The following is a 15257-nucleotide window of genomic DNA, read 5'->3' as shown; positions in this document are numbered from 1 at the left end:
TCTGCAATAGGCACAATCACAGAAATTCTATTGGTTCTAATGGAATATGGCCCAAAACACACTACGGTGTATTGGTTTTTGTTGGTCTCTAATGGTATATATTGGTTCTAATGAAATATGTATTGGTTCTTATGGAGTATGGTGCAAAACACACTACAGTGTAGTGGTTTTAATGGTAAAAGCTAGTGTTGTAGGTCTCGAGACCGGTCTTAAGACCACTTTTTAAAGGTCTTGGTCTCGTCTTGGTCTCAGACAAAGAGGACTCAGAATTTTTGTTCAAGACCGGTCAAAACCACAACTGATGGCACATCACAAATGTATTTTTTATCATTTATTTTATACAGTTTATTCAGGTTTGGCATATGATGTTGGCATTGTTTAAGCATTGTTTAAGTTTCTCCCAATGACAATTTTTCTAATTTTATTACTAAAAACACCTGCATTGTGTTAAGTGGATGGCAAGCCATGGAAAGACAGTTCAGAATAAATGGTTAAGTTGATTTCAGCTTTTTAATGTTTGTTCACTTTTATTTGCTTATAGACAAAGATAAATTCCCACATATCTGCAATGCCTTTGCTTATTTTATCAACTTCTCTGATGGCACACACACACACACGCACGCGCGCGCACGCACGCACGCACACACACACAGACACGCACGCACCCACACGCACGCACACAGACAAGAAGTGCCTAATATTCCACATTTTATCATAAGTGTTTTAATACAGTGATATCACTGGTCTTGGTCTTGACTTGGTCTCGGTCTGTCTTGGTCTTGTCTCAGTCTAGGCCTGTCTTGGTCATGACTTGGTCTCGGTTTAGGTGGTCTTGACTAAAACACTAGTAAAAGCTAATGGTTCCTATTGGTATTTTAATGAAAACCATTAGAATTTTCTGTAATGGTTTTATTGTTTTTTTCAGCAGGGTTTTGTTCATACTGTATATCATATCTAACGCGTATCAACTATTACTGTGTAAAATTAACTACCCAGTCTCACAAAGTCATGTACCTATAGTCACATAATTTTTTTGATTCTTCTTCGTAATACTGTCACGAATTTCCGCATTTTTTCGTGATTGTATCACAAATTTTTGTTTATGTGTCACGTTTTGGTTACTCAACTGCTTTTTCCTATTTTCAAACCATTTTCGCTCAATCAAACCCTAAACTGAAGCGACAATGGTAAGAAAATAGGACAAAACAGTTGAGTAACCAATACGTGACAATGACACATAAACAGAAATACGTGATACGATCACGAAAAAACGCGGAAATTCGTTACAGTATCACGAAAAAGAATCAAAAAATTACGTAACTATAGGTACATAATTTCATGTGACTGGGCTGAAAATTAATGTATACAATGTTAGCTACAGATCCTTGAATTATTGCCTGGCTGCCACACCTCTCCGCACAGTTGTGATCCACGCTCGTCATCTCCCCTCGTCTTTGGCAAACCAAAACATTTCACTTTCGCCAAGGTACTTGCTTCAGAGATCAGTTTAGCCATTAGTCAGAACGATAAATTAATACAGACCGGAAGTTGGCTTCGGTTCAGGCACGTAACCGTGACAACGTGTGTGTGTCCGATGAAACCGTCTATACAGTGAGAATACAAAAAGCTTTTTTTTCTAAATTTTGTTTTTCTAACAGCAATGACACATGAGAGCAGCATTTGGCCATTCACTTCACTGAACAAATCTTCAAAATGATGAACCAAATACAATACAGCTATACAGGCAACTTTGTGCATATAAATAATTTTAGAAGTGCTATTAAGTCCAGTTAACGATGTTTGTATTGAGCAGACAGAGGACAGTTTAAGAAGTAATAAAAAGATTTGATGATAAAGACTGTGGGAAAAACAATGCTATAAGAATAATGTTGTGTCTGAGACATTCTTTCTTTCATGAAACAAAAATTAATAGCAGAGTTCTTGGTGCTGTTTCTTCCATACAATGAGAATGAATGGTGACCACAGCTGTCAAGACAGATTTTGAAGGCTTACACGCAGTTTTATCCTATGATTTCACATAACTTGGTATATAGAGTCATATTTTGATCCATTTTGGAGCTTGACAGCTGATCTCCATCCACTTTTATTACATGGAAGAGGGCAGACATTCAGCTTTTCTCCAAACATTTCCTTTGATGGAATAAATGACTTCATATAGGGTTTTAAACAACATTATGATAAGTTTTGCGCATTTCATTACATTGTAGGTTCTCTACCTTTAACATTTGAGGTTTCTGATATAGGACACTGGTTTTTGATAATGTACCAATGGCGGCTCGTGACTGCTCATCGGAAGGGAATTCAAAATAAGTGTTCGCCACTGTAATGTACATCCCTAAAGGCTCATAGCTGATAAATTCATGCAAAAATCTATTATTTCAACATACTTAGAGTGGACTGAGTAAATACAGGAAAGTACATTTAAATGGACAGGTTAAAAACTAGAAGTCATATGATCACGCTCACAAGTTGAGAGAGAGCAAGATTCCATAATCATTCGTTAATATTACTGTTCCTTCTTTCTTTTTTATTATTTACTTTCACAGTTGTTCGCTCTCTTCAATCCATTGTCTGCAGCAAATTTGCCTTAGCCGTGGCAATCCAAATTGAATTGTGGGAGAGAAAAAGATTGAAAGAAACAGCTGAATGATAGAAGAAGGTGCGGAGAACCCCCTCCCATGCTTCACTAAGTGATTACCGACCGGAATGCTAATGAGGAATGAAGGGGTGAGTCACCACGCTTGTCTACTGAAGCACACAAATATGAGCAGCACACACACATGCCGACAGGTTCTCCTCACACTGCTGAAATATCGAAAAAGCTACGAGGAAGTACAGCATGATGGAACACTATTTGTCATGATTTAAATTAAATCCGTTTAGTTCAAGTCAATATACTGCATTGCAGCAACACAAATAGGCTTATTCGCACAAACATATATGTCTGTACACACATACACACACTATTATGTATATGTATATTTATGTTCACTCTAAAAAATAAGTTATTTTTATGGAATGACTTATTTTTAAACCATGGTTGGGTCAAAAAGGTACAAAATTTTCACCATAAATTTACATGCACAGCTAGCAGTGGCGGCCAGTGATCTACATGTTTGTTGCATCGTGAACCATGTACATCATGTCTCTCGTCAAAATATGAGCCTGATGCAGATGTGAGGAAAGGATTTATGAGTAGTTTGTTTTCACAAAATACTCGCAAGACACTAAACTCTGATTACACATGATATAAAGCGAGTATCTGGCAAACGCGAGCTTCTCTTTTATCATGAACCCTTTAGACGCATCTGCAGCAGACTCATATTTTGACATCACACGTAATGCAAATAAGTTTACGTGATGCGCCGAACACTAATTTTGAAATGACGAGTCACACATACAGGGTTCCCACGGGTCCTTGAAATCCTTGAAAGTTTGTGAATATGGGGGGAAAATTCAAGACCCTGGGAAGTTTTTGAAAATATTCATGTATAGATACAGGTCATTGAAAGTGCTTGAATCTATTTTATGCAAAAAGCCCTGTGTAGTGTAGGATAATATCATAAAAAGTCTTTTTAAACACACGTGCTAAACTGTTCGCTTTAAATGCTTTTATCTTCTGCATGTAAATGTTGATTCATACCAAAATGCTTTTTTGCATAGTTGTGTTTGACACTTGAAAACGTCTCGGGTTACGTATGTAACTGTTGATCCCTGATAAGGGAACGAGACGCTGCGTCTCCCTTGCCATATTTCCTGCGTCCCTGTAACGCTGTCTTTGGCAATATTTCAGATAGCAATATACTTCCTGGCTCCCGCGTCACCCTGTCTTTGCCGTTAAGCCTCACCATTGGTTGAATTTGATATACACATTTAGACGCACTTACCACTGGAAGCTTCCCCAAAGTGTCAACCCAGTGACGCTGCGCGAGGTCCCTCGAAAGGGAACTGTAACAATGTATCTAAAAGGTAACACGATGTAACCTTGCTCTCACTTAAAATGTGTCCCCACATTTAGTCCTTGAATTTGAGGGTATTGAACTGAAAAGTCCTTGAAAGGTCCTTGAATTTGAAGAACTAAGGTGTGGGAACCCTGCACATATGACGGGCTACATACATGACGAGCTTCGCATCGTGCGCTCTCGAAAAATAAGTCACCGGCAGGCAGCTAGTCAAATATCTGGGATTCAATTTGAATTATTTTTCAAATGTAAATAAATAAATAAATAAATAAATAAATAAATAAATAAATAAATATATATATATATATATATATATATATATATATATATATATATATATATATATATATATATATATATATATATATATATATATATATATATACACACACACTGTAACAGAAACAGACCCAGATTTCCTTTCTGTCTGTTCTAAAAACATTCCTGCCTTTCGCTGCATCGCCATCGACTTTTTGTGTCGATTGGCTTGACATCTTCAGAACCCACTCGCTCTTCTTCCCAAGTCTGTGTCCTTTACTTCTCCTTTATTCTTTCCCCAAAGGCCCAAAGCATCCTCTGATAATGATGCCTCTTATTAATTCTCTTTTCGGTGGTGTATCCGAAACCCAGTATACACAGGAAAAGCTGAGAGATGTACACAGACTGAAATAGATTGACAGCTATTAGTGGGCGAATCCCAATGTGTCTTCTGACACTTAGACACACAAACCAATATAAGAATCCATACACACATACACACTGGTACCTGCCACAGAGGAACAGGTCATAGGCATACAGTACAAGCACAATGGGAAATACCTCACTAATGCTTGCCACATACTGTTACAATCCAACTGAGCTTGCACTGAGCAGCCCTGATGTGTGAATAAAACAATAATGTTTTTTAATTTTAATTTGGCTATAAACTAAATAAAACCAAAATGTGTTTAAAGCTCAGATTCATCTGATTTTGAGAGGAGCTAAAGGGATCAGGTGCAATGAGGGCCATCTGGTTTAGCAAAACTGCCATAAGGGCAGATCGGAGTCTTGAACAGTAAGAGCGAAATAGTGAGAAAGCGAGAGAAAGTGATTAAAAATACAGAGAGTGAGAAAGAGAAAGCAAATGATTAAAAGAGAGAGAAAGAGTGAGAGTGTGTGTGTGTGAGAGATTGTGATTTGTAGTGTACTGTATGTATGTGTGTGTGTGTGTGTGTGTGTGTGTGTTGGTGGGTGGGTGGGTTGGTGGGGAATGAGAAGTCTGTAAGCAGTATTTTCTGTCTCACTAGAGATGACAGGCGGGAAATGGTCCACACCATTCTGAAGCCACAGTTACCAATCGGAGCAACAAAGCTGAAGTCAGAGGTATTGCCAGTCTTACTGGATCAAAGCATTGAGGGAAAATCTCAACAAAGTGTATAGAAAAGAACAACTAAGGCAGGAAAAGCCGTGAAAGCATAAAGTCTCTTTTTTTAGGCCAGAGACCCACTGGTGGATAGAAAGGTGGAGCAAAAGCCTCTCTTACATTTTGTATAAAACAGATTGCTGTATTTATACCATTTATAACATCACAGGTAAGCCAAAAGGCCTTTCTGTGTGGAGTTTGCATGTTCTCCCTGTGTCAGCGAGCCATCATCTTGTGCATAACATTTTAATGTATTTCCACTTAAATGAATAATTCACTCAAAAATCATTTTAAATTATGTAATTATGTAGCTCTAAAAATGATGGGTTATTTTCAACCATTTCAACACCCATGGAACATTTCTCAGCCAATCAGAATAAAGCATTCAACAGGCCCATGTTATATGTAAGGAATAATTGACGACGGGCCGTTGAATTATAAGAAAATAATGCACATCCAAGGTGGTAATGCTGCAGATGTGCATTATTTTCGAATAATTCAACCCAGCGAGTTAACTCGTCAATGGTGGGGAAAGAGTTAAGCTATAATATCAATGTATGTAGCATACATTTTATTTTTAATTTCCTATTTTTCTTTTTAGTTTTTTTTATACTTTTTTATCAGCCAGACCCTCTTCACCTAAATTGTTAACTTGAAGTACCCCATGAGATTTTAAAGGTGTGTTGTGTAACTTTTAGAAAGATCTATTGGCAGAAATGCAATATAATATAAATAACTATATTATCAGTAGTGTATCAAGACCTTACATAATGAACTGTAATGTTTTCTATCATAAATCATATCTCTTCATTTTGTATGACTTCTCAGTTTTGTGTAATAGAGACAGAGCGCAGCGCGTCATAACCTGAAAACCACGCCCACCGGGGGGGAATTCGGTCCGGCCGTCTCCATTGACTTTGTGTTGCGAGAGGCCGCCTCCTTGTCATTTCTGGCTTATAACAAAAAACTGAATATTGCCTAAAAGCTGCTGTGTGACAATATGTACAGCTAACAAGCCAAAGAACCCAGAAATAAGTTTTTATAAGCTGTCGAGCCGTAAAACCCAGTCTTTAAGGAGAATAAAGCGGATCGCCTACTACGTTTCCCCCAAGTGGACGCAGTTTTACTAATAGGAGTACTATGAAAAGTTGCCTGTTTCCATTTCTGTGTCTTTAAACGCTAGTTTTTTGAAGTCGACAGCTTATAAAAATGTATTTGGTTTTTTTGGCTTGTTAGATGTACACATTGTCACACAGCAGCTTTTAGGTGTTATTCTGTTTTTAAGTTTAATCAGTAAATAAGTTTTTATAAGCTGTCGACCCCAAAAAACGAGCGTTTAAAGACACAAAAATAGATACAGGCAACTTTTCATAGTACTTCTATTAGTAGAACTGCGTCCACTAGGGGGAAACGTAGTCGGCGATCCACTTTATTTTCCTTAAAGACTGGGTTTTACCGCTCAACAGCTTATAAAAACTTATTTCTGGGTTCTTTGGCTCGTTAGCTGTACATATTGTCACACAGCAGCTTTTATGCTTTATTGTGTTTCTTGTTATAAGCCAGAAATGACAAGGAGGCGGCTTCTCGCAATACAAAGTCAATGGAGACGGTTGGATTGCTTTCCCCCCGGTGGGCGTGGTTTTCAAATTTTCATAACTGCGCTCTGTCTCTATGGTCACATGACATGCAGATGAAACAAATAAATTATATATCATATCAACAGTACATTCACACGGGGTGAAAGCGTTAACGCTTGATGGAAGGCTTGTCTGAAGTGTGGCCAACAGCCAATCACAGTGGCTGGTACACATGCTCCGGTCTTCCATAAACGTAATTGGCTGGCTCTGCCTAGGTTATTTGCATAAGGCGATCTGATTGGCTGACGCACGGGTTGCCGCTTGAAAAGTTGAGAAATGTTCAACTTCTGCCACGAGCAACGGCACTGGCACGGCGCCTACGGATCCACAATTCAGTTCGGCAACGCTTGACGTCACCCATTAAAAGTGAATGGGAAGTGTTAACGCGTACGCCCCGTGTGAATGCACTGTAAGTGTTTTATTTAGAGTTTTACTTTTTATATAATTTATTTACATTTTAAAATCTTCTTGAAATAAATTGTATATAATTAACTCACGAGCCCTCTGCAATTCCCTCGAAAACCGTGAGGGGTTCGCGCACCCCTATTTAGAAAACCCTGTTCTATTCACCCCAACTCTTAAAGGTCACGTTCGTCCTGATCCCATTTTTCAAACTTTAGTTAGTGTGTAATGTTGCTGTTGGTGCATAAAAATACCTGCGGAATGATAAAGCCCAAAGTTTACTGCCAGGTAATATATTTTCTTTAACAGAATTCCCCTTTCAAAGACTACAGAGAACGGCCTGTTTGGACTACAGCCCTTTACTTCCAGATTGAATGGCGTCAATAAAAGACTTTTTGATTAAACTCACAGGAATATGTCAGTCACCAGCTTTGGCTCAAAGGCTCTGCTAAGCTAAGCTGCTGTCGAATCACAACACACTAAACAAACTACACAATCAGAACTTGATACGTATTTCTGAAGGAGGGACTTCATAGAACAAGGAAGACATCAGCCCGTTTTGAGAACAGTGAAAACAGCGCTATACACATATAAGTAAATTGTGTGAAAAATACTGCATTTTTTACACGTGAAACATGAACACATGTTATATTGCGCACTGTAAACACAATCAAAGTTTCAAAAACACAGAAAGAATGGGAGCTTTCAAAAAACAATTGTAAAATGTTAACACTGCTTTTCTCATAATACATTTATGCAGGCTGCAAGGAAAGATTTTTCATTTTTGGGTGACCTATTTCTTAAATAATTTAATAATAACATTGTGAGAGAGACAATTTAAACACTAAAATGAAATTTACCTTGCTTATTAATATTATAGGTTTAGTTACAGCACAAAGGTTAGTTACATGCTCATTTCTTATTGTTTGAAATCAAACAATAACTGGCATACCACCACAGATGCCTTAGGTGTTGTGGACCCCTGTTAAAGAACTGAATAAACAACCTTAAATGTTCAGGACCTTCTTTTAAGTAATAATAGACTTACAGCCGAATAACACATCCTCCGTTGTATTTTGTAACACATAATTTTCTATCAGTGTTTGCGGAAAAACAAAAGCTCTTGATTACTTGCAATTGCTGTCTTTCTGTCTCTCCTGTAAGTAGGCCAATGAAGAATGTGTCAGAGAGAGGACAGGAAAAGAGGGCAGAGTGAAAGAGAAAGATAAAAGAGGAAAGAATCTAAGAGCTATAAGAGGAAAAGAGAGCAGATGAGTGGTGAGTAACCTGGCCCATGTCATTCAGCACATGTAATGATGACAACAGGCTGTTGGCATTGTGCGTACAGTCAGTAAAACTGAATTATAGGAACCAGAGGCTACACTAACATAACCGGCCTAGAAAATGAGAATTTAACCTCTGAAGTAATTTCTGATGATAACAGTAAAGATGACAGCAATTAGTTTACATGCACACACACACACACACACACACACACACACACACACACACACACACACACACACACAGGCCTAACATGCACAACTCTTTGATGTCTCTTTCGTCAGAAGACCTAAAGATGAGAGGACAGCAGATGCTGGATCATAATCAGCTTATGTATGCTGTATTTGTACCCTCAAGGAATGATGCACAGTTGATCTCATAAACGTCCAAGATCAGGATTCAAAAACTCAAAAAATGTAAAAACTTTAACATTTAAAATTGCCATTGATGAGTAAATTAAGCAATACTCACTGGTTATGGCCAGCTGGCTTAGTACTCCAACATAAAGTAGGGGTGAGTGGGGCAAAAGTGAACGCGGGGTTGAGCATTTTGTTTTTCTGGTATTTTTTTCACGCTTCCAAAAGACAATCTACCGCAAATTATTGGAAATGTATAATGTTTTTCCAGAGAGTTATTGAGGAACGAGTGTTTTGGTGGCATGTAAGTAAATTTTTTCATCATATGTTTTTTTCGGTTTCTGAGTTGGGTGTGTAAGATACCAAAACCAATGCTATGTCATATTAATCAGTGTCTTGTTGACTACAACATAGCATCGTTTTGTAATATGTCTGCAGCTCTTAGCAACTTTTTTGGTGGGCTTGAATTTTTTTGACCCAGCGGGGTTAATTTTAACGCTGTGTTACAACTAACCCCTTATGATATGAAAACCACTAACGTTAGCGTAATTCTTGCCGTTGTTTTAAATAGGCTACACAATAAAGATTGCTGGTTGCCAACAAAATAAATGTCCCTGTCTTATCAAAAATCGTGTGTCAAATTTATTTTTGTTCATATCTTTAATATTTATTGAATAAGGTCACGTCAAAGATTGAAATCATAATGCCTAAAATCATACTTTGATGCTCATTATCTCAGAATTTGATTTTGAAACTGTAGTATGGTTATTACAGATTGGGTCACATATAAAAAGTTGTTTTGTCATAATTGTGCTGCTTTTTCTGCTTTTTCTCACATATTTAGACATTCGTATCCAATTATAATTGAACTATTGTTATAAAAGGGCTGGATGAATGAATACAGTGTGGATATCTGTCGACAGATATATAAACAATATCCACTTCAAGTAGACAAAATAGTATTGAAATATTTGCCTGTAAACTTAATTTTTAGCAAGTGTCCCTGCCTGTTACAATTAACCCCACCTATGGGGTAAGTTGTAACGTTTACACTTCTGTCACGTTTGGTGTAATTGAAGAATGGTAATAAGTAATAGAAACAAACTTCAAATGTTCATAACTCAAATATTTTTTTGAATGGTTAAGCCAAAACCAAAAAGCGTTAGGTTGTTAGGTTGTCTGTAAAAATTTAAATCTGTATCTGCCTGATATAGTGTGCAAAACCTTTTTAATCCTTTTTGCCCTTTAGATCATTAGAATTTGATCTAAAAATTTGGTTTGGTAATGAACCGTAATAAGGCATGAAAGCTAACATGCGAGACCGTTTTTCACCGTGTGTTGAAAGGTGCATTTTCAGCTTGAAGACAAAAAGTGTTTGGCCCACAGATGATGTTCTGAGTGACCAAAAGGCAGATATGCACATATCGGGACGCATCTTTATAAGTCCTTGTTCTGATAAATCTGATCAGGCCATTACAAATTATCTTAACTTTAAACTTATACACTTGATGTTTAATCTATGAAAGATTAGTTTTGAACATTTGTTATAGAACAATACAACTGTCAATGTGGCTTGCTGTCATCTGCTGAAACAGACAGCTGCAAAGCAACAGCTTGGACACATTAAATATGGGTTTCGTTGCTGTTAATGCAGTATGTGTTTCCTGAATGGCAGTAAAAACTCTGCATCGTCTGTCGACTATCTTAAATTAGGAGCTGCGATATGAGGCATACATCCCCATGACCAGCTCTGACATTAAAAGATGAAACAACACTGCAATAAAATCCAGTCTGACATTAAGTTTATAGTACCCAGGAATCGGTTTAATGCCTAACATGAGAGTTTAAATGTGTTTGTGGGCAGAGCAGGCCAGGTCATGTGAATAGAGTTTGCCGTGATTGAGGTGAGGGATAAAGCGAGACCTTTCCGGATCACACAAACGGCTTCATGCATTCTATCTCTCATCGGGTTTCGAAACACATCAAGCCTTAGAGGTTTTGTTTTGTGAGCGATTGCTTTGCTGCAAGATCTGACACAGTGGATGCAGTTACTCACAGACTATCTAAAAAACAAATTAAGCAAACAGACACATGCATAAACTCCGTGCATAAACAATCCCACTCTATTGCATATATCTGATTGTGCTAATATCACATATCTTATTTCTCCTGCAACACAGACCCCACAAACCCATTGATCTGATGGTAATCAGTGACAAACTGCCTGCCTCTTTACCGCAGTGTAGTTAATCACACTTTCTGTGTATGTGTGCCTATCCCTGAACTAAGGGAATATACCACCCACATCTTTAACCATCAGATAAGCTCGCTCGGCTGCTACAGTAACAGTAGAGTCAAGCTGTTTACCAACAAAGCCCCTCCTGACCCGCTACTGCTTTTAACCTGCTATTTTCTCCACATTAAAAAAATGCGGTAATGCATTAAGATTAACCATGCACCATACATTAAGATTAACCAAGCATTATTCCTGCTCCCAATGTGCCATTTCGACGACACCAAGGAGAGCTACTATGAAATCCACAGTGAGCTCAGCTAGAACAGTGTGTTCTTACCAACCTGTTTAATAAACAGTCTTGTGCATGCCAGGAATTGAACATGCATTCTGCAAACAGCCCCTACAAACTGCCCCCTCAAGTGCCACCATGGTGCTCACTGCTTTAGCCATTAACGGTGACAGTATAAATTCACTATAATTTAGTCACTGAGTTAAGGCATCTGTTAGGTTGCATAAGACACAGATATTCAAACCATTTCAATCTTCAGTAGAAACATGTATCTGTCATGTTTTGTAAGCTAGCGTCATTGTAGCTGGGAGGGAAATATGGATGTGTGCATATTAATAATAAATTATACAAATTATAAATTACATAATAAATAAAGCCGAATAGTGCAATGAGCTATGCATGCTGTTTTAAAGGATGCAACATGACATATGTTGGATTTACTAATAATCATTATCTAAACGGCTTCATTACTTTCTTTCCTCGTCCTTCCATTTCTCTCTCTCTTATTAGCAAAACCACTGCCTTCTGGTGTATCGTCTGAAGTGCAATAATAAAAAAACTCGGGGCTGTCATCTGATTCCCACACAGCTTGAAGAAAAAATGCATTTGAATGCTTAAAGAAACAGGCTTTATTATCACATGAAGAGGCTGTCAGAAAAATTATGCTATTACATGGTTCTCTGAAATATACCATTCTGATTGGTTAATAATGCCATCCAGCAGTTTAAAATTCCTCAATGTTTCATGTAAATAAAAAACAACTAATAAAATATTTCACCTACTCGGGGCAAGTAGTCGTGATAATGTACAGTTAGCCTGTATGCAAACCCCTCAGACTGAAAATAAAAACCAATGTACATTTTACCAGTGATATATTGCAGTGGCCGATATATATCTGCCGATATTCAGACACCAAATAATTATTCGCCATAATTCTTTTCAGTCAGCTAATACATTTTTCTGTTCTTAAAATTATTATTTTTTAATGAAAAGACACTCAGATGTAAAGCCAGTCTGTGAAATGAACAATCATTATTCATTTTTTTTATGTAAATGTGTTTACATCATTTTGTCGGTGATATCACTGCAATGCATGCAACAACTTTGTTTTATCAAGATGGTTTGACAAAAGAAGTGTGTTTTTGGATGTAAGGACATGAAAACCTTATTTAGCTTTCCATGTCTTCAGACAACAGAGGATGCAGTTAGTTTTTCCTGGACAGCAAAGTAATTGCGAATGGGTTTATGTTTGTTCCCTGTCTGCATTACTGAGAGGATTGCTTTACAAACACGTCTCAGTTTGACGCCGGATTTGCCACTTGTTTACAACTGATGAACTTTAAAAGACACTGTTTAGGAGTCGGAACCACAGGCGTAAGTAATTCAAAATCTCACGTGTTTTGTTTGCAATGGGCGCATACGTGCATGTAATGTAAACAACACCAACAACAGCAAACATTTTCTGCCTCAGTTGGCATTGTACTGCACCTATAACATTTATACCTTTTAAACGGGCAAATTTTTTATTACAATTATTATTATTAAATAATTAAATATTAAAATAGAGGATAAACAAACATTAAAGGATTAATTACCAGATAGATACGTCCTGCTGTAATCGTAGCTGCTGTTTTTCTGTTGATCAATAACTGCCTCAGTATTCAAAACTGGATCATATGTGTAAGGCTGTATTTGTCTAAGCCATAATTGTTTTAAAAAAATATATTTTTTAAGTTTGATTTCCATTGATTGGTATCCAAAGACTGCACATACTCGTAACTCTTCAGCTCCGCCCACCGTACACCTTCAACTGTTCATCTTTTCCCGGCAAAAAACTGAATGTTCGTTCTGTCTTTTAACTGACACCACAAAAGACTCTTTGGACATATAAGGATTAAAAACTACTCCATATGTAACCAAGATTAATATTAGATTGCCAAAAATGGTGTGTGTTATGTGAGCTTTAATCTTAAATGTTCACCCAATATAATTCAATTTGTTGATCATGAACTTACAGTACTAAAAACATAGTTGTATATTTTCTATAGCAAATACCAGTGGTGCTTTTTCATGCAGAAGTTGCCTCTAGTATGCTGGGTTGTTCTTTATGTTTGCCAGTTTGTTTCTTGACGAATATGCTCCTTTGTGTTTCTTTGTGATTATATATATCAAAAGCATCCTAAGTGTTTGCCGGGGGTTTGCTGTTAAATTGTTCTGAGTGGTTGTTAGTGTGTTGTTGTTATGCAGTTGCTATGAGGTTGCTTGTTGAGTCAAAAGAGCTCTGCCTTCAATCCATCCTACAATCCCTCCTGGGACTTTTTTTACAAGTTATGAATCTCAAGGCAAAAATATCACTATGGTGATAACACACTCTTCTTAACAAGTCATAAGATTTAACAGGTTTAATATAGGGGTGCACAGGGCACAAACTAACCCAGGATTAATTAACACGAACGGTTTACATTGTTGCACAGGGTTGAGCGATTATTGTTTTTTTTAGGGTGTTTAAGATACCAAAACTAATATATGCCATCTTAATCAGTGTCTTGTTGACTAAAACATAGAATAATTTTGAAGTATGTCTGCAGCTCTTAGCAACTTATTTGGTAGGCTTGGAATATTTTCACCCAGCACTAATGATATATAAACCGCTAACGTTAGCATAATTCTTGCCGTTGTTTTAAATAAGCTACACACTAATGATTGCTAGCTGCCAACAAAATAAATGTGCCTGTCTTATCAAACAGTGTGTGTCAAAATGTATTTTTGTTCATATCTTTAATATTGATTGAATAAGGTCACGTCAATGATTAAAATCAAATTGAAATTAATGGATTTTCATTATCTCAGAATTTGATTTTGAGACTTTTACTTTGGAGACTTTTTTACAGACCGGGTCACATATAAAAATGTTTTTTGTTGTTGTTGTCATAATTGTGCTGCTTTTTCTCACATATTTAGACATTTGTATCCATTTATAATTGAACTATGATTAGATGAGGGATGAATAGTGTAGATACCTGTTTAATATAGACAGATAAATAAACAATATCCACTTCAAGTATATAGACAAAATAGTATTGAAATATTTGCCTGCAAACTTAATTTTTATCAAGTGTTACAACTAACCCCCTGCCTGTTACAATTAACCCCACCTATGGGGTAAGTTGTAACGTTTGCACTTCTGTCATGTTTGGTGTAATTGTCCAACAATGGTAAGTACTAGAAACAAACTTCAAATGTTCATTTGTAGAAGAGATGTGTGTGTTGCTTGTGTAAAAATATAATTAATCAAACTAAAAAAAATTAATGATTGAGCCAAAACCAAAAAGCGTTAGGTTGTGCCCCGCTCGCCCCTACAGTAAGAGTATGTTCAAAAGTATGCACAATAATAAAACTGATGATTGTCTTGTTTGCATTTCTTGTAGTAGCACCACTCTTAAGGGTATTACTGGGTATACTTTCTTTCTGCGTCTGTCTCATGCGCGCAAGCGTCCTTTCAGCTTTCAAAGTAAACTCAACCGTGCCGTGTTCGACACGTATACGCAAAACAAATGATTTCTTATTCAAATTACTACTCTACCAGGTTGACAGGGCAGCACTGATTCATGACATTTACAGTACATTAAAAAAATTATGGATAGATAAAAAAATGATTGGATCCACCA

General features: G+C 37.0%; 1 protein-coding gene and 1 long non-coding RNA gene across 6 annotated transcripts in view; one reads left to right on the top strand and one right to left on the bottom strand.

The window, feature by feature from the left end:
- Nucleotides 1-9736, top strand: part of LOC129436014 (uncharacterized) — a 65016-nt gene extending 55280 nt beyond the window's left edge. Inside the window, exons 4-6 of one of the 2 annotated variants that reach the window (XR_008641692.2) lie at nt 2568-2748; nt 8592-8702; nt 8993-9736. This is a non-coding gene — a long non-coding RNA (uncharacterized lncRNA). Of the gene's footprint in view, nt 1-2567; nt 2749-8591; nt 8948-8992 lie in introns of those variants that run through there. The other variant, XR_012359212.1, reaches the window with a different exon arrangement.
- Nucleotides 1-15257, bottom strand: part of elfn2b (extracellular leucine-rich repeat and fibronectin type III domain containing 2b) — a 107243-nt gene that overhangs the window by 19507 nt on the left and 72479 nt on the right. The window lies entirely within an intron of this gene.

This window comes from Misgurnus anguillicaudatus, chromosome 19 (genome assembly GCF_027580225.2).
Source record: "Misgurnus anguillicaudatus chromosome 19, ASM2758022v2, whole genome shotgun sequence".
NCBI classification, from domain to species: Eukaryota; Metazoa; Chordata; class Actinopteri; order Cypriniformes; family Cobitidae; genus Misgurnus; species Misgurnus anguillicaudatus.
Note: the sequence above shows the minus strand (reverse complement) of the source record. Positions and strands in the feature narration are given on the sequence as shown.